At 45.2% G+C, this 23,785-nt stretch overlaps 1 protein-coding gene across 9 annotated transcripts in view; it reads left to right on the top strand.

Moving 5' to 3' along the window:
• The first annotated feature begins 13,678 nt into the window (after positions 1-13,678).
• The window catches only part of MTCL1 (microtubule crosslinking factor 1), a 103,841-nt gene continuing 93,734 nt past the window's right edge, over positions 13,679-23,785 (top strand). For 4 of the 9 annotated variants that reach the window (XM_040550044.1, XM_040550046.1, XM_040550045.1 and 1 more), the window contains exon 1: positions 13,691-13,818. The gene's annotated coding sequence lies outside the window, so the exon portion shown is untranslated. Of the gene's footprint in view, positions 13,819-23,785 lie in introns of all 9 variants that reach the window. The other 5 variants (XM_040550051.1, XM_040550050.1, XM_040550049.1 and 2 more) reach the window with 2 other exon arrangements.

Raw genomic sequence — 23,785 nt, 5'->3', positions numbered from 1 at the left:
CATAACAGGAGGGGAGTGGACTAATGCAATTAAACAAATTAGCGTTTTGAGCCATTGCATGATATTTATCTAATGCCATCAGAAAAGACGAGGTAGTTTTCTTTCTCTGATGGAAATGTTAACAAAAATAAAATAAAATGCCCCAATAGCTTTCCCTTATGTTACGTTCAGTGAAATACTGCAGCGGTCTCTCAGCTGTAAAGGCCTTTGCATATGTAAAGATAATTATCCACTTGACTGAAATCCCGAGTTGTCTCCCCCTCTTTTTCACAAGCCTCCCATCACAGTGGTTCTGGTTATTATTTTTAGCTGTGTAGCATTTGTGGTGTTAAAGGTAACATAGGTAAAAAAAGAACTTCAGAGACTTTAAATAGTAACTAAATTATACTGTTTCTGTATCCTGGTGTGGTTTTGTGTGTCTCTTATGGTATGTTGCAGTGGGTACTGGATCAGAACAAAGCTCCCATTGGTTTTCAAACTATTTTAGTGTGAAGTGTTTTTTAAGTGCTATGAATTACTATTTTAAAATATGCCAACTTTTCTGGAGATAAGGCAGGCATATTTAGTAATTCTGTAGAAATGTAGATTATTAAATGCCTGAGGCAAAGCTTTTCTGCCTTTTGTCATGGGGTTTCGAGGCTAATCCAGTTCCCTCCTCCCTCCCTCTCCCTGCCAAGTAAACAAAGCAGCAAAGTGAACTGTAGCAAGAATCAGGAGCCATAAATCTTTAATATCCTGCCATGTGGGTTTCAAAGGCAACATATTTCTCCGGGAGCCTGGGGGAGGGATGGGGGCAGCCTTACCCTCCTGCAAATGCTGCTGCCATTTCTGTCGTCGTGTCCCTTCCTGGGAAGGTGGACTGCTGAGTGACAGGGAGAGGACCCAGGAGCCTCTTATGCATGTCGATTACCAAGGAGCACAGGAAGCTACACCGCTGGCTGCTTGCTGTCCTCAGCTCCCAGTAAGAAAGGCAGCGATACCGAGTGCATTTCAGTAGATGTTATTGTGCTGTCACTCCTGTTCTCTCAAATAAATCCCAGTCTGCTACTGGGCACTACAGGCAGAAGGACTGTGAACATGGTTTATTACTAAATAAGGGCATTGGTTATAAGCTCCGCTTCATATAAAATATGGTCTATCTATCCTAAGCTGCTTACAAAATAGACATATATTATGTAGACAGCATATGTAGTCCCAAAGGATAATGCAATGTTAGTGGTCTTGCCTGAAAACATGAGTAACCTCAAGACTGAGTCTGTACTGAGAATATCTGTCACAAACTTAAAGGTAGAATACAGTACAGATATAATGCTGTGGTTATTTGAGAAGCATCATGGAGGTAAGTATTTCAGTGGTCACAAACTCCGAAATGGTAGAGCTGAAGCACAGAAGAGAAATGTATGTGCTAAAAGAGAAAAGACATGGCTGAGCCTTACAAACAAAATGAGCTCACCCCTATGATGACAATTACCATACAGGTCGGATTAAAGTATTTTAGTATTTATGGTATCAGATTAGATAACAACATAAAAAGGGGGAGGGAGGTTAATGCTTTAAAGTATCTTTTCTCCTCCCAGTACCATTACAAGATAGAAAGAAGGAATGAATTATTTCCCCATGTAAGTACTTACGTAACATCAATATAAAGTAATGGTGTTTTGCCTATTTATTTTTTTCCTTTTATCATGTTTGGATTTAAATGTAGCCTTAATCCTGCATATCCTGCTTTGAAAAGCTTAGATCTGTAATGTGTTGTGTAGTAGTCTTTAAAAGGTTTTGCTGTGCCGTGTGTGGTAGCCTTGAGTTAACAGTATAGATTTCAGTTCTTCATACTTTATAGTTTTGCTTGGATAATATTCTTCATTTCACACAATGTAAAAACTATGAATACTAACTAAGATTGAAAAAAGATAATACCTTTATTTAGTATCACTTATTAGATGAAATATGAAGTAGTTATGCAGCTTAATGGGAAAATTCACAAAGACACCAAAGAATATAAAATAAAGCATGCCATCCAGTAAAGCCACGTTAAATCCTATGAATTTTTCCTGTATTCAAAAGAACATTTACCAAGCAGTTGAGACACGGTCTGTGAACATGGGCTGTAGCTTAAGAGCTGATCTCTGAGATTGCAGGACTGTTGCAGTGGGATCAATACTACATGAGGTGAGAGCGGCAGAGCTTGAGTCCAAGCCTTCATGGCTGTGGCTGTGGTTCCTCCAGGAGCATAGGTCACCAAAAGGAACCCTGGGCTCATCACATGGAGCAAAACCATCAGACGTGGAGGGGCAAGTAGCTGACTTTGATCTCATAGTGAACATGGAAGGGTTGCCTGCACTCTTGTGCTGAACCTGCCCGTGGTCTCTACAATCACAGCGATTAGCCAGAAGAGCCACTGATGTCTTAGCAGAACTGTAACACGATTTCTCTTGCTATATCCCATGCGCTTGGTAAAATTAATACTACCTACATGGAAAGGGAATGTGTTACTCCATTTTTGCAGGTAATCTGAGGGGATGAAAAAGTGGTCTCAAAAGGTGGTTTACACAGCCCACCTCAACTACAGGTCAGGCATAAAATATACACCAAAAATATACAAAATACACACTTTGCAGCTGCATCTCTGCCTCAAGATGGTTTCAAACCCTGTGTGCTTACAGCATCTTTCCTGACCCTAATCACATTTTGTGTGTTGAAAGGAGCAGGAAACATGGGTAAACCCATGAAGATGGGAGGATAAGACCTTAAGAATTATGCTGCTGGCAAGAAGTATTTGAAGAGAGAAGTGACCTGGCCCAGAGGGCAAAGGTGGTTTTGATACTCTGGATGAGTAGGAGTTAGATGTGAAGGAAGAGCAGGAGATAAAGAAAAGCACAGGCATACATAAGGGAAACAGCAGTAAAAGAAGAGAAACTTTATGCCTAGAGCAAGTCTGCCTTTTTTTGCTCTGGGTGTGGATTTCTGTCATGCAGTCACACAAGCACAATAGGTGTTTGCCCACACTGCAGGATTCAGTTATATCTTTTTGATCTCTTCTGGAGTTTGTAAAAACTGTGCTTGAATTGAGATGATGAACTCTTTTCTTGAATGGAGAAAGTATGGTGTACGGAATCTATAATTAAAGCAACTAAAGAGACTTTAAAGTTACAAATGATGATAAGCTTAAAAATAATTAGTGACAAGTGCCAATTTAATAGATGTTTAAGATCTTCCTCATGCTTCAAAGTACAGAAGTGTTATAAAAAATGATGTACATCTCCGGAGTGTGCCACTGCAGATTCTCAGAAAAGTCCAAAAGAAACGAGGACACAACGTGTTGTGTGGCATGCAGAAGCACTGCAATATCCCAATACGTTGCTGTTGAGAGGCAGCAGAAAGAATGAGTCAGGTGCATATTGTTCTCCACGCGAGAGATGGCTGTCATACTGTAGTGCTTCACATTATTGTTCCCTGCGTATTACTGAAGGGAAGTGGCCCCAGTTTTAATATCAACACTTGGTCTGAATAATCCCACACACCTGTTTTTTGGGAGAAGCAACATTGATTCCCCTAGAAAAGGCAGAAGTGACTAACAATGAAACAGAACAGGGTTGAAAAAAAATGATAAAAATAATGGACAATAAGGGATCCTTTTACAGGGAAGGCTCTATTCATGATGCAAATGATACAAAATTCTTGCATCTGTGACGGTGACTTAAAAAGGAGAGGTGGCACAAGTATAAACTTGCCGTTGTTAAAATGGAGCTGCGCTGCGGTGCTGCCATTTGCTGCCACGTTAGGCTGGCAGTCCTCCAAATGCTGCTTACCCCTACAGGAGTGGCTGGCTTCTTCACCACTTAACACAGAAAGCAGAGGGACATCCTGGGATCTGCGGGGTGGGTTTGTCAGAGGGAAGCGCTGTCCTGAGACAGGCAGCAGCTATTGCACATGGCCGTGGTGTCTCATAGCCTCCTCCACCCCCTTCCTCCTCCCTCCTCTTCTTCTCCTGGTTCCTTTTTGTCCACTGGGAAAGGATGTGCAAAGTACAGGTAGAGAGATAGGTACAAGTCATTGCCAGGCTGCACTGGGATAATTTTCCAAATATACTGTAATAGGAAGTATGTCCTCGACCTGGTGTGTTTTTTAATAATTGTTGGAAGGCAATTTGATTTGTAAGCCCACTTCTCTTTTTCTCATCCAGATTCTTTCCTTTTTCACCACAATTTTGCCCTTTGCAATGTGATGCTAGATTTACAGAAATCTAGTTTCATAGAGTTTCATAGAATATCCCGAGTTGGAGGGGACCCACAAGGATCATCGAGTCCAACTCCTGGCACCACACAGGTCTATCCAAAAATTCAGACCATATGACTAAGTGCACAGTCCAAATGCTTCTTAAACTCTGACAGGCAGTTTATAATCCAATACTAGTTATCTATAATGTGTGCCAAAGCAGGGTTAAAACAGATCTTTTTGAAATGAAAAAGGGTTGAACCAGTTCTTCTTTCCAAACTATTCTCAGCACGCACCGTTAAGATGCCCATTAACCCTAATGGCTGGGGTTTTAAATACTGTTGACCAGCATAGTTTTCTTTCTTTTTTAATCCATAGAATAGTTCATTTTTAAAAGCAAACTAAAGTTATGTTCTTAACTGTGGAAATCTTTCTTGGCCATCCTGATAAAACGACACCACTGAAGAAGCTCCAGTGACAATAGACCAACCATTTGGGGTCCTGTGAACTCCCTGGGGTTCTCTGTGGTCTTTCTCTGAATTTCCTTTAAAAACACCATTTTTACTAGGATTGGTTCCCCTCCATTCAGTATTTACTCATGTAATTGTCTAAACCTCTTTTTGTATTTGTTAGCTTAGTTTTCCTGAGTTTTCCTAAGTTCCGATACAGAAAATTCTGGTGAGACCCATCTTGTACAAAACATCAGAAGAAAAGCTGATCTATATTCTATGCCTTGTAATTACATCTTCTAGTCTACCATACATTTCTCTTTCACTTTCCTTAATTCAGCTAATTTTAAACTTCTTTAGCTAATTTTTAAACTTAAATGAAGGGTGCTCTGGGGCTAAGAGCACAGAGATCAGTTTGCATTGCTGTTTCTAGATGTGACCAACCTGGAATTAGGAGTCAGGGCGTGTGTTTTGAGGTGAAATGGCCACAACTAGCTATAAGCAATTTGTGAATTGAGAATTATTCATAACAATTATGTTAGGAATGACTGAAATAAGTAATGAATTTTGGAAAACCATAAATATATCTTGAGCAATTTCCAAACATAAACAGAAGCTAAATATACTTAATACATTTTAGAAATAATTATTCACTCAGCTCTAGTCCCCAGTCTTGCATGGGTATAAATTTAATTTACCACAAAATTGTCTATTACCTAATTTCATTAAGGTCTTCGTACAGCCCGTCACAGTCCTGAGCTATCAGCATAACATTTGCTATTGGCAAATTCGGTGAATGTGGACATCCACTTCCTGTTATAAATTGTTAATAAATAGATTGCAAATGACAATTATATTGTGGTAGTCCTTGACAAATTCAACAATTAACTGCTTTCCATTTTGCCAGTTATACCTACATACTTCCCACCTTGCAGTGAGTTTTCAGCTCTTTACAAGATGAATCGTCAACAACCCCCAGAGACAGATTTTATCAAAACTCTTCAGAAAATTTTCAGTACGTTGCAGCTGCTGTTTGCCATGCATTTCATAAACACTTGGTATTTAGAAGAAGGTTGGCTGTTGTATGACAGCACTGTTATAAGAAAGATGTCAGCGTGAACTCGTAGGTCCTCCCAGACCAAGCCACATATCCAAGAAACTGAGCTGTTGTATTATTTTGTCTCTAAGGCAAGAAGATCTTCATATGAATATTGGATCAGTTACACACAGGTAAGGCATTCAAATACATTTAGCATCTTAAGACCAGTCAGTGCTGGCACCACTGTAGCATCACCGCTTCAAATAGAGAATATTAGAGCTTTATTTCCATTACCAGGCAAGAAATTGAATGAAAAGATATTTCTTCCTTCAGAAGCTAGTGAACAGAGTCCAAACACTCTTACAAGACAAGACAATCCGAAAACTGTTCTTCCTCACCTGTTTTTCCTGCACTGGCATGTCAGCATTTTTCTGAGATGAACCCTACAAAATGAGATGTGGAAATTCAATTATTTATCAGATTGTATCCTATTCTTCACAAAATGTGGGCAGTTCCTTGTACTAGGTAACATATGGAGCAGCTTCAAACCAGCCAAAAAAAGAAGAGCCCCAAAGTGTTGTTAAGCCATAATAAATGTGTCATTGTCTGATTTTTGAGTCTTTGTTTTCTGAATTCTAATCATTCAGTGTTAAGAACATTTCTTCCTGGTTATGCTACAGATCTGGAGATATGTTTTTGATCTTAAAACGTGTATTTATATGTTATTGTTTATTATTTGTTTTGTTTATATTTATATTTAATGATCTGTGAAAATATGTTTTCTGGCCTGAAAATATTTTTAATGAATATTAACTCCCTGCTTTAGTGAAAAACTTTATTGTTGGACCATTCGTTACAGTTTAGGGAAAACTGACCACTGTTGGTTCTGCTACTGATCAGACAGAAGCTGTAATACACTATGAGACGTGTTGACAAAGAAAGCAAAGCTTTTCTTCGACTTCTGACTAGGCAGTGCTAACAGTATTTATTTAAGTTCACAAATTAAAGTAAATGGCTGATTTGCTAAAAAAGCCTGGAATCCTGAACAGACAAGTAATACTATTTTTGGAGATTTCTCTATGCCTTTGTACTTCGATTGTGCTTCCGTCTTGTCCTGCAATCGGTGGTCCATCTTCCAAGCATCCCTCTGGCACGTGGAAGTCCACCTTACTTGCTTAGACTTCTCTCTGTGTCAAGATAATAATTCCTACTCATTGGCTTCTGCTTCTTCCAGGCCTTTGGGTTTTGATCCATAGGCACTGTCAGGTGGGTGAGAGTCTGCATGTTTCTTCAAAATCATTGATTTCTCGACTGGTTGTGGAGCCTGCTCAGATGAGTGCAAACTGTGGGAGGTAACTTTGTGCTTGCCTCAAAGGTGCTGTGTAATCCAGGGCTCGACTGTCCCACAGTGATGCCGTGATGTGCCCCAAGCTTGGATGAGAGAGTTGGAGAGGAAATTGCGTGTGAAAGCACTGCCAGGGAAGCAGACTTCAGTAATCAGCTTTCCTGAACCCCAGCAGAACAACAGATGCACTGAGGACAAAGCCACTCCTAAACCACCACAGCCAGAGTGTTTGTGAGAAGCAATTGTTTTGGGTTTATAGAGACAGAAAAAAACTAGGGAGCAGCTGTCTCAAAACCCAGACTTAAATCAAAGACAGCTACAGCTTTGAAGGAACTAACAGTAAAGCCTGATGTCCTAAAGGTTTAGGATCAGTTAAAGGTAGATTAATTGAAATTACTGAAAAGAGACAAGTGCAGTGTGTCTGCCTGCAGCATCTCAGGAGGAACTGAAGTGGCAACAAAAAAGAAATTTGGATTTAGTTTCTGCTGGGAACAGCGTCCCTAATCGGGGTCAGAAAAGAAGCAGTTGAAGAGGTGATAGAGGTAGGAGGAAATAATACAGTGGGAACAAAGCACTGTGGAAAAATACTGATGCTTTAATTGCTAAATTTGGCACAGATATATCTAGGAAGCTAATCCTATTGAGTGTTTGCTATATTTGGATATTAGTTATCAGAGGGGTGTGTGTGTGTGCAGAATATGATATTTTCTGCAGCTTTCTTCAGCCAACTGTACATTACAGATGGATAATTTATAATATTCTAAGACTGGTGTTTGCTTATTGTAAGGTGACACATTCCTTGATGAATATACAAATTAATAGCACTGCCAACCAACAGTCAGCGTATTAGTCTGCTTCCTCGGCTTTTGAAATATGTTTCATAACTCTGTGGAACACTTCTGGTGCTGAGGTAATGTCAGACTACAACTTACAAACAGTATATCCAGTAACGTGTATCAGTTGCAACAACCAGAAGGTGTGAAAAGCTTCTGTCTTCAGTAAAGTGTATGACTTTTCCTCTTTTCCCTTATTGAATATCTGATAACCTAACACTGCCTTTCTGTGCAAACTCCTTAGTGGCTATGAAGGAAGACAGAAAATGCGCTGTTTCTCTTTTGGTGACTCTGATCCAAGCCAGCCTTTGGTACTCAGTGATTTTTTTTTACTTACTTGGTCTCTCCCTTTTGAATGCCACCAAACATCCAGGGCTTCAAATGTTTCATGGCTTTGAAAGTCTTGATATAGTAGAGCGGGAAAAAAAAAAAAAAAAAAAGAAAGAAAAACACCAAAACTCAGTAATTTTCAACTGAGCTGAACAGCACCTGTAGCATGTAAGGGTTAATCAGAAATAGCAGAAGCTGTGTTTTCTTTACTTTGAAAGACAGACTTGATGAAATGCAGTAAATCATCCCCTGAAAGTTAAGAAGCTAGAAAATGAGTGGTATACAGTAGTGCTGTGCTACAGACAATAACAATACAAGAACCTAGGTGCTTGCGCCTGCAGTGGTGAGCGGGTGATAAATTCTGAAGTGTGTGTGGGGGTGTTTATTGAGGTCGCAGGTGGTTTGTGAGAAGGAAAAGTACGAATTCATTAACATGGGAAAGTGCATGTTTGACTTGCTTAGTTCTGAACTCTGCACAACCCTGATAGGATGGTATGTGCTGCTTGGTGCTTGAGATTCAGAGATGCCCTTTAGTATAATAGCATGATATATTAATTTTGGTGGTTTCCTTTTGTTTGTTTGTTTGTTTGTCCCCCCCACATTGGACATTACAGTTGGCTGTACTATGCACGCAGTCAGACGAGAGGGCAGATTTCAGCCCGGGCAGGGGTGCCCAACTCAGAGCTGGCAGGACAGGGAGAGGGGGCAGCTCTGTGCTCGGGAAGGGCAGGAGGGCTTCAACCGTGGGGACCCAGCACGGGCACCCACATGGGGAAAGCTCTGGTTGTCCGTGGAGCTTTACAGCCAAAATTAAGGCAGCCAACAGGGCTAGGTGCCTGTGGGGGTGGGTGGTGGGTTTTGGGGGAATCACAGTATTGGATGAACGTGCTTGAATTCTGCCTAAGCCCTTCTTCTGGTACTGAGGTCCTTTACAGGAGCTAGTTCATGCAATTATTTCTGTTCTCTGATTGAATTCTGGCACTTGGTAATATTGTAACAGTAAAGAACTAAGACTTTTAATAGCAGGGTTTTGTACAAACAAGGAGCAAGCAGTCACAATCTAGATATGACTCCAGGGACCAGGAATAAAGCTTTAAAAAAGGTCTTTGGAGCTTTGAATCCCCCAAGGAGGGAGAGCAGAGGAACAGATTGAAAAAAAAATGGAGAAAAAAAAAAGATTTGCGAACTTTCAATGTCACACATTTTCCTGTTGAAGCTATTCATGGGTTTTGTTGTCAATGCGTTACTGTAACACCTGCTGGCCACTGTGAGGATTCCGCTGGGACAGTATAATCACAGAGCACAATGTGGCCACAAAGAAATTACAACTCATGATCTGCAACACATAAAGGGGGAATAATGACAGACTCAAGCAGGTATACGCTGTTTTATCCACACGTACAGTCTGGATGGATGCATTTGTGTCTTCATTTAGCATTTGCGTTAGTTTTGTACACACGAGTGCTCCCTTGCAGCTCCGAGTCTGGCCATTACAAGTCGGCTGCTCTTAGGGTATCATTCAAGTAGATCTGAAATAGGGATTTGAAATAGGAGAAAATAATAGCTTAGGCTTAGGCTACTGTAAGCTGGGCCGGCTGAGGGACAAATTTACATTTAGATTGAGTCTCTTCACATCTTCTCCAAGTAATTGTAAACTCTCTTGTGCCTCAGCCCTAGAAAGGAATTTAGGGAGCCCTGCACTGCCAAGCTGTGCCTTACACTTTGTAAAACATGTGATAGCTAATCTAAGTAGTCAGGCTTAGCATCTACTTTTCATAATTATTTGTGCAAATACTACTCGGTTATCAAATGTCTGCATAAATTGGACAAAGGATATCAGCACTGCCAAAATAAATTTGTTGTAGAAGTGTTATGTCTGATTATTTGTATTATTCAACCAACACCCAGGCGTCCTATTATGTTAAGAGTCACACAAGCATATAAGAAACTGTTCCCCCACCAGGGAGTGCATGACTAATTTACGATAAGAGACAACAATTGGATATTACAAGCAAATAACAAGAATGGGAGAGGAGAATTAGGTTAAGCGTGATAGTTGGTGCCTGCACGTTCCTATGAGAACCATCAGTGAGATTTAAGTAAAGGGAAAAAATGGTTTGATATAAATAAATACGAAATATGATATCAGCAGCCCTCACTGGGCATTTGCCTAGCCCAGCGGAGATTTCTGCGGTATGTACTTAGCTGTCATATTAGGGTCCTATTCTCACCCCCGCCATGCCCATTTACGCCACTCTTCCAGGGACCTCCAAATGGCGTTGGACACGGACAGCAGAGGATGGAGGAACCCAGCCAAGCTGCCGCAGCTGGGCTCAGGCCACAGAAACCTGCCATCTGCACCCAGCCAGGCACGTGCCCGGCAGGGGTTCCTGGTACTGCACGGCTTTGTTACTGAGTGCTTCATACCGCCAGGAAAACCTAAAGGGATCTTGGCGTAACTGAGCATTGGTCTCAGCCGAATGTGTGCTGCTGCTGTATGTTTTCGGTCCCAGGCTATTTTGTGTGAGTATCAATGTAAATGAGGCACTTTATTAAGACGCCTCGTTGAACTGGTGCTGCCTCTGAGTGCAGGGGATAACCAGCCTTCCTGAAAGCTTCAAGGAGAGGAAGGCGCACACAATACAAGGGTAGGCGTTTATGGAGGTATCTGCTCTCCAGTCCCCCTCCTGATCCAAGGCCACCCTGCCCCGCTGTGAGCCTGTAATTGTTCTGAGCCTGGCTTCTCCGTTTACTGGGAAGCCGGGCTGAGTTCAGCTCCTCATCCTCACCTTTGGGAGCTCGTGGCTGATGATACACAGGCATACAAGGAGACCCTTCAAAAATAAAGCATTTAGTATTTGAAACAAAGCATTTGTTGGGGAAAAAAAATCATAAAATAACCAAAAATAATCTATATTCACGTATTTGTGTAAAATTTTCAAGGTAACCAAAGCAAACTGGACTCTGTCAGGCACTGAAGTGTCTCGGATTAACTTTCCCAGCTAATTCCCAGCCTTTTGTGAATGTGCTCCTTTCTCCACCTCCCTAATTCTTTTCCCCTCCTGTGCAAAGAAGCCTGGCACTGTCTCTCAGCTATTGTTTGCAGGAAAGTGGCTTATCTTGAGCCATACTTTTTCATTTTCCTTTTGATTTGAAGTGTTATGTTCGTGGGGCAACCGAGTCAAACCAGAGTACCCATAAATCAGTCCCGAGCAGTTCCCCTTTCATCACGGGACTAAAACACATTGCAAAGCTAAGAGGAGAAGCTGGAATTACGGCGTATTCTCGAAAGTTGTAACAGGACCCAAGGAAGAGTGGCAACATCCTTTTCTGATTCCTATCATCCATAATATTTAGTATTCTCGTAATAATATTTGTTAGGATGAAACACAGCAACCACCATCTCTCGCTCCAGGATTTCAGAAAAGGAGGCTTGTTTACGTTGCCCAGTAGCTTCTTGATGGTAAAACAAACTGAAATAACTCCACCACCACCCCCGGCACGTCGCTGCTGCCCCGCGGCGGGGCTCTGCCCTCCTGCCCCTGCAGCCCCGGCTCTCTCTCGGGTCTTTTCTCCCCCGCTGCGGCAGCTCTCGCCAAACGACGTCACTTGTTGCACAATGACGTTGTCGGTGGCGTCACCACCTGCCCGTGGCACACCGGGGAGCCGAGCGGAGGAGCCCGGAGCATCCCCGCCGCCGCCGCGCCGCTTTCCCACGCTCCAGCTCCTCTCCCTTTTTTTTAGGGGCTCTCCGGGCGCTTTGCAAATAAACGCAAGGGCTCCGATCCCACGGCCCCGCGGACCCCGAGAGGACGGCCCCGTGTTTTTCACAGCCACAGCCAGGAGCTCGCTGGGTGCCCGGGATGCTCGGCACTGCCTCTGGGCGAGCCGGTGCCTGCCGCCAGCGAAGAGGTGATGCGGCGGCTGCTGTTGTGCTGCTGCAAGGCGCCGGAGAAAGGGTTTTCGCCAAGTCTCAGCTGGAAAAAAAAAAAATAAATAAAAAATAGTAAAAAAAAAATAAATAAACCAACGTGCAATGCCGATGGCTGGGAAACACAAACTCCCTCCCCAGCCCGAAATCAGGGTTCCTGGCAGCAAGCGGCTGCCGGCAGCGCCCCTATGATGAAGGCTGCGGGGAGCTGGAGGGGAGCAGCAGTTCGCAGGGAGCCTGGCGCCGTGACAGAGGGGGCGGATCCTGCGCACAGACGGGGAGCGCCGCGCCCGAGCGGCCCCGGCAGCAGCGGGGCTATTTCAGGAGCCGGAGCCGGGGCCGTCACCGGGAGCGGGGCCGGGGGCAGCGGCAGCGGCGCCGGTGGGCTGAGAGGGGGCGGCCGGGCAAGGGGGCTGCGGGTCGGGTGGAGGGGAGAGGGAAGCTTTGGGGGGCTGCATCACAAGTTGAGCTGAGCCGGGCGGAGAGGGGAGCGGGAGGGGAAGGAGAGGAGGAGGAGGAGGAGGAGGAGGAGAAGGAGGTGGAGGAGGAGGAGGCGGCGGCTGCCGCCGCTGAGGGATTTGGGCTCGTTTCGCCGAAGCAAATCAGTGCTCGGGAGAGAGCGGCGAGGAGGAGGAGGAGGAGGAGGAGGGGGTGAGGGGGCAGGGAGAGGGGGCTCGGGCGAGAAAAGTGCGAGGGCTGTGTCTGGGCGAAGCAGAAGTGATGAGAAAGCCGGCGGGGAGGCTGCAGGAGGCTGCCGCTGCCGCCGCCGCCGAGCTCCGCCGCCGGCCGCCCCCCCGGCGCCCCCGGCCCTCGCCATGGAGGCGCTGAACGGCCCCGGCCCCGGCCCCGGCCCCGGCGACTCGCTGCGGCCGCCGCCCGGCCACCACCACCCGCACGCCGACAAGAAGCGGCCGCACCGCGCCCCGTCGCCCGCCAGACCCTTCCTCAAGGACCTGCACGCCCGCTCCGCCGCCCCCAGCGCCGCCTCCAAGCCTCCCCCGGCGCCCCCCAAGTCCCCCGGGCTCCCCGGGCGGCCCTCCCCGCCGCCGGCCTCGCCGCAGCTGGGCGCCCACCACCCGCCGGCCGCGGGGCTGCTGGCGGCACAGGGCCGGCTCCCCCGCCGCCCCGCCGCCCCGGGGGCCAAGGCCGCCGCCGTCCCCGCCGTCCCCTCCGTGCGGGCGGGCGCCAAGGCCGCCCCCTGCGCCAAGCGGGCGGCCCGCGGAGCCGAGCCGGGCCCCGGCGGGCGGCCCGGGGGCAGGCAGCCCGGCGGCGAGGGGGCCGCGGCGGGCGGCAAGGGCAGGAAGGGGAAGCGGGGCGCCGCGCCGGGCGGCGGCCATGTGGCGGCGGCGGCGGTGCTGGCCCGCGTGGGGCACACGGACAGCAGCTCCGACCTGTCCGACTGCCCCTCCGAGCCGCTCTCCGACGAGCAGCGCCCGGCGCCGGCCGCCAGCAGCGACGCCGAGTCCGGCACCGGCTCCAGCGACCGGGAGCCTCCCGCCGCCCTGCCCGGCCCGGCCCGCGGCGCCCCCCCGCCGCCCGGTCCCCGCGGGGAGCCCCCCCCGGGGCCGCAGCCCGGAGCCGGGCGAGCCCCGAGCCGCGGGGAGCCGGCGCGGGCGGCCCCCGAGGAGCTGCAGCGGGAGGTGGAGGAGCTGCGCTCCGAGAACGAGTACCTCAAGGTGGGTGAGCGGCGGGGCCGGGGGGCTGGGGGGGGGCCGCCGCCGGTACCCCGGTGCTGGCAGCCTGGGCTGAGCTGCCCGCGGGCTCGGTGGCTGCGGTGGTGGCTGGGCAAAGCCCAAACTCTTCCCAAAGCGCCGGGGAGCGAGGGCTTGCTTTCCAGGAACTGCTTTCCTCAATGCCGCCCGTTAAAATAAGAAGGGACCGGTTTCCTCATTCGGTACGGAAAGGCCGGCAGCGCTGTGTCCTCCGGTTCTTCTCTTACATTTATAACAAGGCTCTGGGTGACTTAAAACAGCACCCGCAACGAAAGGTGCATCCTCGGACAGCTCTGTGCATGCATCCCCCGAGAGGCAGGAGAGCTAAATTCAGGCGTGCTGTGCTCCGAGCCGGCTTGACCCGCAGAAGCCTTTGGTTGGACCTGTCCCTAGAATATGAGCTTTTGGCACAGCGAAGAGGCTACATCCATAAAAAGCTATAAATAAACAAACTTGGATAATCGTGTAACCGCGGGTACTGTGCCGCTTGACTCCGCTGCTGGTGACAACAATGTTTGTTCCCCGATTTTGCAAACTCCATTTAGTCAAAACAACCATGCAAATCTACGGGAGTTTTGCTCGAATAAGGGCTGGAGCTGGGTGTAACCTTGGGAGAGAGGAGGATGGCAAAGATATGAATGGGGCTTGCCGAGGGGTTTTGGCTAAGGGACGAGAAACGACGCTCAGCATAGCAAAAGGTTAGCAGCAGGGGTGCCGCAAGGTTCTCTGCTGGGTCTGGTACTGCCTAATGAACTGGAGAAAGGAGTGAGCAATGATACAGCAAAATCTTCAGACGGCATTAAGTTTTTCTTAATCTGAAGTCAAGTCCAGCAAAGACTGGGCAGAACGTGATCGGAGGCTTAACCCTGGTGAATGAGTGAGAAATGAAGGCAGAGGACGGGAAATAAATCTCGATATTGAAAATTTGAAGCGCTCAGAGAGAAGGACTGAATGTGCACTTTTCTAGGTCTTACGTGCCTTGTGTTAGCTCAGGAGCATCCTGAGAGAAGGAGCAATGCAAATCTCTGCTCAGTGTGAAAGTGCAGGCAAAGTATGTTTGATTTCATTGGGAACTGAACAGAGAATAACAAAGAAAATATTATAATGTTTTATAGAGCCATGGCTGTTATGTGGATCAGTGGGTGTATGTGAAATACTGTGGGCACCACCGGTCATCCAGAAAAGGATAACACAGAACTAGACCAATAAAAATGATTGGCAGATAGCAGAGCCTTTATAGCACTCATTTGTTGGAAAACTCTGGGGTGTATCAGGGAAATGTAATAAAAGTCTGTAAAATGGTGAGTGACATAGAGAGCCTTTATCAAAAGCTTCTGTTTTACTTGACAGCCCAGAAACAAGAGGAGATGTAACGAAATCTGGGTTGGTAATAGGAATTGCTTTCAGGAGTAGGCAAACTGGCATTGCCTGCAGAAGTCTTGGAGGCCAGGAGCATAGGAATACCCAGAAGAGCATCTCTTTGGACATCTCTTTGCGTTACAGGATTTCCACAATTGTGCTTACACTTTCACCCAGTATGAAGAATATGTTAATCCTCCTGCTTCATACTGACGACAATTTGTAACTGTGGGAAACTGAAAATAGCGTTTGTCTGAATTGTCTAGGACCAATTATCATTAGGGTTTGGCATTGGCAAGTCCTAGGTAAAGAACTTTATTCCACATCGGTTGAAACGTCTATGTCTGTGTGTCTTCAAGTCTTTCACCTTGGTGTCTTCATCATCTGCAGTGGTCAGGTCCCAACCCTCCTTCGATTTGGGCTGTAACTTTTTCAGGCCACAAGTATTTCAGAGACCAGCAGAGTAATGCAGGCTGCTTTCTGAGTGATGTAGTTGACTTCCAGTGGGCATTTACTGGTGCCTGGAAAGCCTTGAGCTGGCACTGTGGCTGTTCTGAGGGGAATGATTCGCCTTTTCTCCCTGGCCACCCCAGTGTGTAAAGTCTTGGAAGCGCTGCTCCTCTCCCAGATGGGTTGGAATCAGCCTGACAGCTCAGAAGCCATCAGGAGAATTCCCAAACTTTCTTTTCCTTTCCTAGGGAAACTTATTAAAGCACTTCTCTAGTCTTCTGCAGATTAAAACCACAGCGTTGCGCGAGTTGTTGACGTGTGGGTTTGTTTCTTGTGTTTCTTACACGGCAGTTCTCTTGTTTGGTGAAGGAGCGAGCTTTGTTTCTTGTTTAACTGGAGGGGGTTAAGGAATAATGGGGAGGCTGTCAGCTGCGAATAGACAAATGATTAGATAAATCCCAGAAGAAAACGTTAATTTCCTGAGCGTGTCCGTATGCTGAATTTTGTAGAGTTCACTCCTCCTTTTCCCTCCCTACATCTGGAATGCAACAGTAAGTGCACATAATTTTAAAGCCTATTCCAGGGACATTTCTCTTTCACATAGAAAGGACTTTCACATATCTTTCACATCTCTATAACAGGATATAGAGTGTACTCTGTGTGTGTGTATATATATTCACACATTATATACAAAGACTTATTTAATTGTAATGATTACTGGAGATTAAAGGGCTTCTAGAAGAAACAAAGTGAAAACAATCACATGTCTTTATTTCTACTCCAATACTAGAAGGTCTCCCAAAATGCTCTGTGGAAGCCTCGCAGAGCAAGCTGTTGGTGCTCCAATTGTCTGAAATTTCATATACTGTGAGCCTGATCTCAGCCTGATATAAAGTTTCCACCTTATGTATTTCCTGGCACTGTGATTTTTATGCTAGGTGAGGCTTCGGCTCCTGAAGTAGCGGACTGTCTGTAAAGTTACGCATACACATGAAGCAGCTCGGGATAAGTGTTCACACCGTGCAGTTTCCCTTTTACTACCTCTGTGAAATTTCATTGTTGATTTCAGTTTCATGAGTCTCTTGCATAACCTTCCCGTGTAACATGCTGAAAGACTGTAATACTACAGCAGCAATTAAAAAGGTGTCACTTATTTGTTGAGGTGAAAGAGTGGAATTTTGTCATGGTGGCTGCCTCTGTGTAGTCAGAAGGTCACTGGTAAATGCTAGTGGAAGGTATAGATTTAGTTACTGCTGTCCGGTCCCCATCTGTAGGAGCAAAATACTGCCCATGGAGAACCGTCATGCACTGTGCAAGCACTGGGAAGCTTTGAAAGAGGCTCTTTGTGGTGCAGATCCCTCTAAAGGATCAGGGATCCTCAGGGAGAGGGACCAAATTTTAGCAATTAAAGATGTTCTTGCTTTATCTTGGCAAAAGTTTGTTTCAGACTGTTTTAATTAAGTAAGCTTGTTACCAGAAACAGCAGTGATACTTGACTTGTGAAATACGAGTCTGACACGTGCTTCTTTTCTCTCTACATCCTGAATGGACACTATTTGAGGGGAAAAAAAAAAAAGAAAAAAAAAAAAAGAAAAAAAAAAGCCTTGTCCATGAAGTGCAACACTTTTTGCTGTCCTTAAATGAAACCAGTGCTTGCTTTGTTTTACTGAGTGTTTGTGTCTTGGTACAAGTTCACATGCCCTAGATGCTGCTACTGTGCAGACTAGCACAAAAATATATTCTAAGCTATCTGGGATATCTTAGATGATCACCTTGTTTATCTTGCTTTGTCTTATTCTTTCTACTTTCATTTTTATCTGTGACACAGGGTGGGTATAAGGGGAATAAGTGGCCACTCCTGGCACCTTACGGCACTCTGATATATCTACACAAAGCTCGTTTTTGTTTAAAACTGCAGTGTGTGTCAAATGAGGTTATCTTGTATTTCTCAGCTCCCTTGAAACTGTAGGTCCTTGAGTCTGTATGCTTGAGGTGAACTTAAGCCTCACTTGTGTATCTCAAAGGATCTTTGCCGAGCAAAAAACAATGCAAAGTGACAGGACCAAATATTTCCTTTAGTGAGGGTGTCAGGGGTCAGCAAAACAAAGGTTGCCTGTGTGACAGGCACCTTTTCTCACCTGGTACCTGGTGTACCTGAAGAGAACAGTGGCAATAACCCTGCCCTGGGCATGCAGCCTCTGTGGTGGGCCTCGGCCTGTGGGTGGCTGCTGAAGGGAAACATCACTTTGGGGGGGGGAACAAGGGAAGGGGACAGGGCCTTAACAGCCCCATCTGCATCCCCACCAAAGCCCTGTGCTGCCTGGAGGGTGGAGGAGGCGATGTACCAGGGCATAGCCATCTGCAGCACTCAGGATGTTTGGTGGTGGTGGTGCACCCGTCAGATGACTGCTCCCAGGGCTTCTAGTGCCCCAGCATAGGAAGCGTGCTGGCACAGTCACAAGCCCAGTGCTTGAGGGAAACAGAAAAGCTGCCAGACACTCCTCTCTCTCTCACATCCTGCACACTCCAAGCAGCCCTGAAGTCAACAGCTGCTCACAACTGTATGAGTTTTCGGTTCTCATCTTGTTTTACACCTCCGGTGTTCTGCCTTGGGAAGTCGTGCAAGCTTCAGGCAGCACCGGGTCAGTGCAAGGCTATTTTGAAGTAGTTTGGTTTGAGAGCTAAACAATACGATCAGGGGCCCAGGGACTTTCAGTTCCTTAGCATATTTTGCAAGAGGCAACAATAATGGTTGTTGCTTTCTTCACAACCAAAGCCTTTTAGAGCGTATTTATCCCTACTGCAGTTCTGCCGAAGTGGGTAAAGTGATAAGGGGGATGTGTTTATTCCTTAGCAGTAACACCGTCTCCTACATAAAGACGGTCTGAGATATTTAAAAGACAAAAACAGAGATTACATAAAATTGCAGTTCGTGAATCTCAGATTTTTCAAGGCCTTTCTAGAACTCCTGAATTTGCCAGTACCATAGCGGTTACCCACTGTAATTTCCACCCATCCTTTCTTCCTCGCTCTCCCCACATTTGATTTAACATATTTTAAATAACCTTTTATTTAGAAAAGCTACTGGCATAAGCTATAAATATGACCTCTGGCTAAACTAAACAACACTTAGATTTTTTACATAGACAATTGAATTTCATGCTTTGCTTACATTTGCTTAAATGCTGTACTTATTGGTTTTGTATGTTTGTTTTTCTACTCCTTGTTTGCAGATGTTACCAAGTTAGTATTTAACTTCTGGGCACTGATGCATTCCTAGTTTGCAGATATTACCATCTAGACACTGATGTGTTCTACTTCAACGGAGCCTCAAAACTTTCAGTTTGTTGGTATACATAACTGTAAATGCATAGGAAAGAATTCAGTATCTATACATCCTCTACTGAGGTTTCCTCATCCATACTGAGGTTTCTACATCCACTGGGTTTCCTGAATGAAACGTCTCCGTCATGCAGGTGTTTTAAAGCTGTCCAGAGGATGCAACAGTAATGGAGCACATTTGGAGCACCCTTGGAGCGTAGTCCTCTGGGTGTTTTATTTCCAAAGGAATACAGTTCATGTGCGCTCCACAGGCTGTGTGGGTGCAAATAGGATTTGGTGGGGATGACTGGAGAATTTGCTTTCAAACCCCATTACGGATCTCAGCCAGACTGGCCAGGTAGACACCGCCAGTCAGTTGTGCAAGTATTCCTGTTCCCTTCGCTGGGAATGACTCATATTGTGAGTACAGGTTACTCAGTGTAATAGCTGCAAGACCTGACTCCTCTCTCTCTCTCTCTTTTTTAAGAATCCCAAACAAGGCATATTCCTATAATTTACTCTTAATTATACTTTGTTATAAATTAAATCAATATTTAAAAAGTATGACATCAATAAAGGTATTAATGGGGTAATGGCTTCTCTTCTGACAGGCAGGTCTTCAATTTGCGCAGTACCGATGTGAAATTACACCATCAGTATGTATTTGGGCTATGCAGCAATGTAAACTGCACACATTCTTTCCCCTTTTAACCAGTTCACCTTGGCTTAGTGCATGGACGTGGCAACAGTGAATCCTAATTCTCTTGCTTTTCCACTGGAGTCTAGGGGAATCCCTCAAATGGAGTGTCTCTGTATGCGTATCCCTGCATCAGGGCAGCCGCCCAGTGACCTCAGATGGGTGATCCCCACTAGACCCCAAACAACTGGCTTTTAGGAAGTCATCCAAACCGGGTTCCTTAAAGCACAAGCAGCCAGACTCAGGAGCACGAGCACAAGCAATTTGGATTTCTACTGCAAATTTAGAAGGAGCTGCCAGTTAGAAAGTGGTTTCATTTCCCACACTTACCGCTTTTCCTTTCTTATGACCAGCGTGACATCTGGAAAGAAAAGCATTTGAGCTTTTTCCTAAACAATGTTCTCTCTTGCAGGACTCTCTGCCTGCTGCTGTTCTTGCTGAAGTCAATAACATAATTACCAGTAAATTAAAGGGGATCAAGAGGAGGCTCTCATCCCCTGCAGGAACATACAGCGAAGTGAAGCTTCTTCTGCCTGCACTTAACCTTGCAACTTCAATTGCCAGTTTGGGATCTTGGAGCAGGTCCTGCCTGTTTATGGCAGGGTGCAAACTCTCAGTTTTTTACATGCACAAAGAGGGATGCCTGCTTTCTTACTTGTTTGTTTATTTTAATTACTCTTAAGTGCCTATTCTGGTCTCTCTCTTCAGTTTTATGAAATTAAAGTCCATGGTATGAAACTCAACACCTCTTGAGAGAAAGAGCTGTAATTCTCACTCACAATAATAATAGTAATAATAACAATACGTTTTAATGGAGTCAGGGATTGGGATTATATAGTATTTCCAACTGCCTTGCAGTGAAAACACTTTGTTTTTTCCAAACTCCTGAGTTTGTGATTTCTGAGGTTCTGGTTTGCCTGCATGTGTCTTTGATTGAACAAATGACTGACATGTTTTCCTCCAGAGTGGTGGGGTCACAAGTTTTTTAAGTAGGACCATCACAGTTTCAATTGTAATTTTCTCTTCCCTGTGTCTTTTCTCCATGGCTGTTGTGAGGCCTGCAGATCATCACTTTCAGTGTTCGCTTCCTCTTGGTGGTTTTGAATAAAACACTTTTCAGCTGGAGTCTCTGGCCAAACATCCTGGCCAGCCTTGCATTTGTGCCAGGAGATCCCACCAAGACAGCTGCAAGGGCAGCGAGGTGGCTGGAAGATGTCTTCTTTCCCTTCCCTAGCACTTGGGGCAGTTTTTACATGGCCAAGGGTGTGAAAAAAATAAAGCAGACTTTAACTGAGCTTCCACTCTTTTCTGTGTACACATCACTTCAGAACAGGACCATAAGCTGCCCTGGTTTAGTAGGTGCAATTGTAGCAGCTGTGACTTAGCGGATGCTGACACAAGTTTTTGGTGTCTATTGCAGTCACAAGGACCCGCTAAAGAGAATTAGCTGTTGTCAGCTGGGAGCGTCTGCACCCTTGCTGCTATATCAAGAGCAAGAGTATGTCTTTGCTGTAACTAGTGAAGACTATCCCAGTAGCCATAGTTGTGTGCTGTCATACAAAATCTGAATGACCTACTGCTTTTCTGCATTTCAAGAGATGATAAACCTGAACCTGCTCCCATACATGTATTTTTAATATGTGAAAATATCTTCATCTTGCTTCTCAAAAAGACCCAGTCTGACCCTTTTTTATTTTTTCTGCGTTGGCTGGGGAGACCTGGCAGGTACGAGCTCAGGGCAATGCAGCAGCAGTACAGCAGAAGGCAGGCTATCAGCGTGTGCAGCCTGTACAGCCAGTTTTTTGCTCCTTATACGGTCAGACTTGTTTGTTCCCTCGTTGTGTTTGCATGGATGTTACCGTGTTTTAAAACTCCTCCAAAAGCTGCTGTATTCCAAAATACAAGGACTCAGGGCACATCCTGATTTCTAAATAAAAGTTTGGGGAGTGGGAAAAAATGTGTACAAAATAAGCTCAATTCAGTAAAAAAAAAAAAGGGGAGAACCATGAATGGTTTTAAAATACAGCTTTCTTGATTGTATCCTCAATTTCAGTTTATCTGCCAAATTGCACTAAAGAAAAGGAAACCGTATTTATATAACCAAAGAAAAGCAAACTGTATTTATATAACGAAAACCAGAGGAAAGCATAAGAAAAAAATCACTGATTTGCAAAGTCAGAGTTGTGCTGGTACGGGAAATTGAGAAAACTGAAGTTTTACTGGAGGTGAAAGACATGCCTCTCTACTGACATACGGCTCCTGCCAATGCTCGCAACTTTGGGGGGAACTTCTTTGGTAGGAGGAAAGACACTGGATTCGAGCCTGGGTTGGAGACAGAGTTACCCTGAAGGCTGTGAGAGATTCTATGCCCACCGAGGGGATTTGAGACTCTTCGGTTTCAGTGGGATGCTTGTTTCAGGGGACTGAGTTGTTTGAAAGGATGAGAGATTCACTTTCCAAATTTGACTGTAGTAAATACTTTGAAGTCAAATGTAGTGGGTTGTTTATCTTTAGAAACTGGCCAGATTTACTAATTCCGGAAACTGATAGACAAGGAGTAAGTTTAAGAGATCAGCAATAAAATTGTAATTACTCTTTGCAGACCATGTAATACACTAAAGCCATTGTTTGTTCCTTGAAGTATAAACATAGTAAACTTGAAGTAAACTAGATCCCATTAATTTGGTGGTAACAGATATTTTCCTTCATTGTGGAATTGTGTTGCAAAATTCTCAATTTGCAACCAAATTGTCAATCTAACATTTGAGTTCTGAAGATGCCATTAAAAGATGATTGAGCTTAAATCTAGTTGTACGTGATTCAGTTCCTGAGTCTGCAGACAGCCTTAAGCAATAACTCAGGTCCTGTTCATGCCATAGGGCTATATTAGCTCTGACAGCTACAGATTGCAGTTTTGGAATCATCTCCTTAGCCAAAACAACTAGCTAATATACTGGTAACACAACAGTGTACTCTTTTTCTCAGGTTCAAAAGTCACTGCTATTCTCTAACCAATTTCTAAAACCTTGCTCATTAGGGAGTCACCCGGGAGCTTCTCATCCACCCAAATGCCCTACTCCTGCAGCTGTCCCAGGGAGATTACAGGGCAGGATGTTCCTTAGCTTTAACACCGTAGAAATCCGAATATAATGAGAATGTATAGGGACATTGTGGGGTTGGGAGAAAACCTTTCTCCTAGTCCGTCCTTTCTGAGCTTTTAGGGAGAATTGCATGGAGCTCAGAGTGTTTGTTTTAGAAATAACAAGCCTTGGGCTTACCTAAAATTTGGTGCTGGCTCAGCTACCTTGACTTAAAATATCATTGTGTAAATACTCGAGTTTTTGTATGTTGATGGAATTGTTGCGGGTGTAACACTCCTATTGTAACATAACCACGCCAATGAGGCTGAAGAAGTTGGACATGTCTTCTTTTGGTCGGTTTGTAAAGCTCGAGGGGAGCAAGGTGGATATGGGGAGGAGCAGGGCTGTCCACCCAGTGTGGTCGTGGGAGGGGGGAATGGTGGATCTGACTAGCGGGGGGATGTCGGCAGGCACGTTCACCCCACTGTGCTGGTGGGACGGGGCAGGGATGGTCCAGCTTGGAGAGGGCTTTGTCAGCAATGCCAGCTCCATAGTTGCATCTTCTCCACCTGATGCAAGCATGAAATAAGCTCCAGCTAGCGTATTTTGGGTATTTTGAGTGTCAGATACAAATCTGAAGTGAGGTAGCAGTGCAGCTAACCCCGATGCAAGTTTTCCTTGAATCTTATTAATGTTTTCCACAGAAAATGTGGTCTTTCTAACATCAAATGCAATTTTAAAGAAAACAATTTAAAAATTGGTGGTTAATTTCAAATATTCTTCTCTCGTTCTTTTCCTTGATTTGTTTTCCCAGCTTAGTTCAAAGCTAGTAGAGATTTCCTCCCATGCAGTAGTTTAATGGCTTGTACCCCTGAGCCTGGAAGACCTTTATAAGAGTTTTAACCTGGAGCTTCAGTCGTGCACAGATTAAACAAATGAGAATGATAGAGCTTATCCTGTTCAGCCATAAATCTTTAAATCTGACTTTAGAGAGCATGTGCTGCTCATGGAATAAGGTGGGACT

The sequence above is a fragment of the Cygnus olor genome, chromosome 2 (genome assembly GCF_009769625.2).
Source record: "Cygnus olor isolate bCygOlo1 chromosome 2, bCygOlo1.pri.v2, whole genome shotgun sequence".
Lineage (NCBI taxonomy): Eukaryota > Metazoa > Chordata > Aves > Anseriformes > Anatidae > Cygnus > Cygnus olor.
Note: the sequence above shows the minus strand (reverse complement) of the source record. Positions and strands in the feature narration are given on the sequence as shown.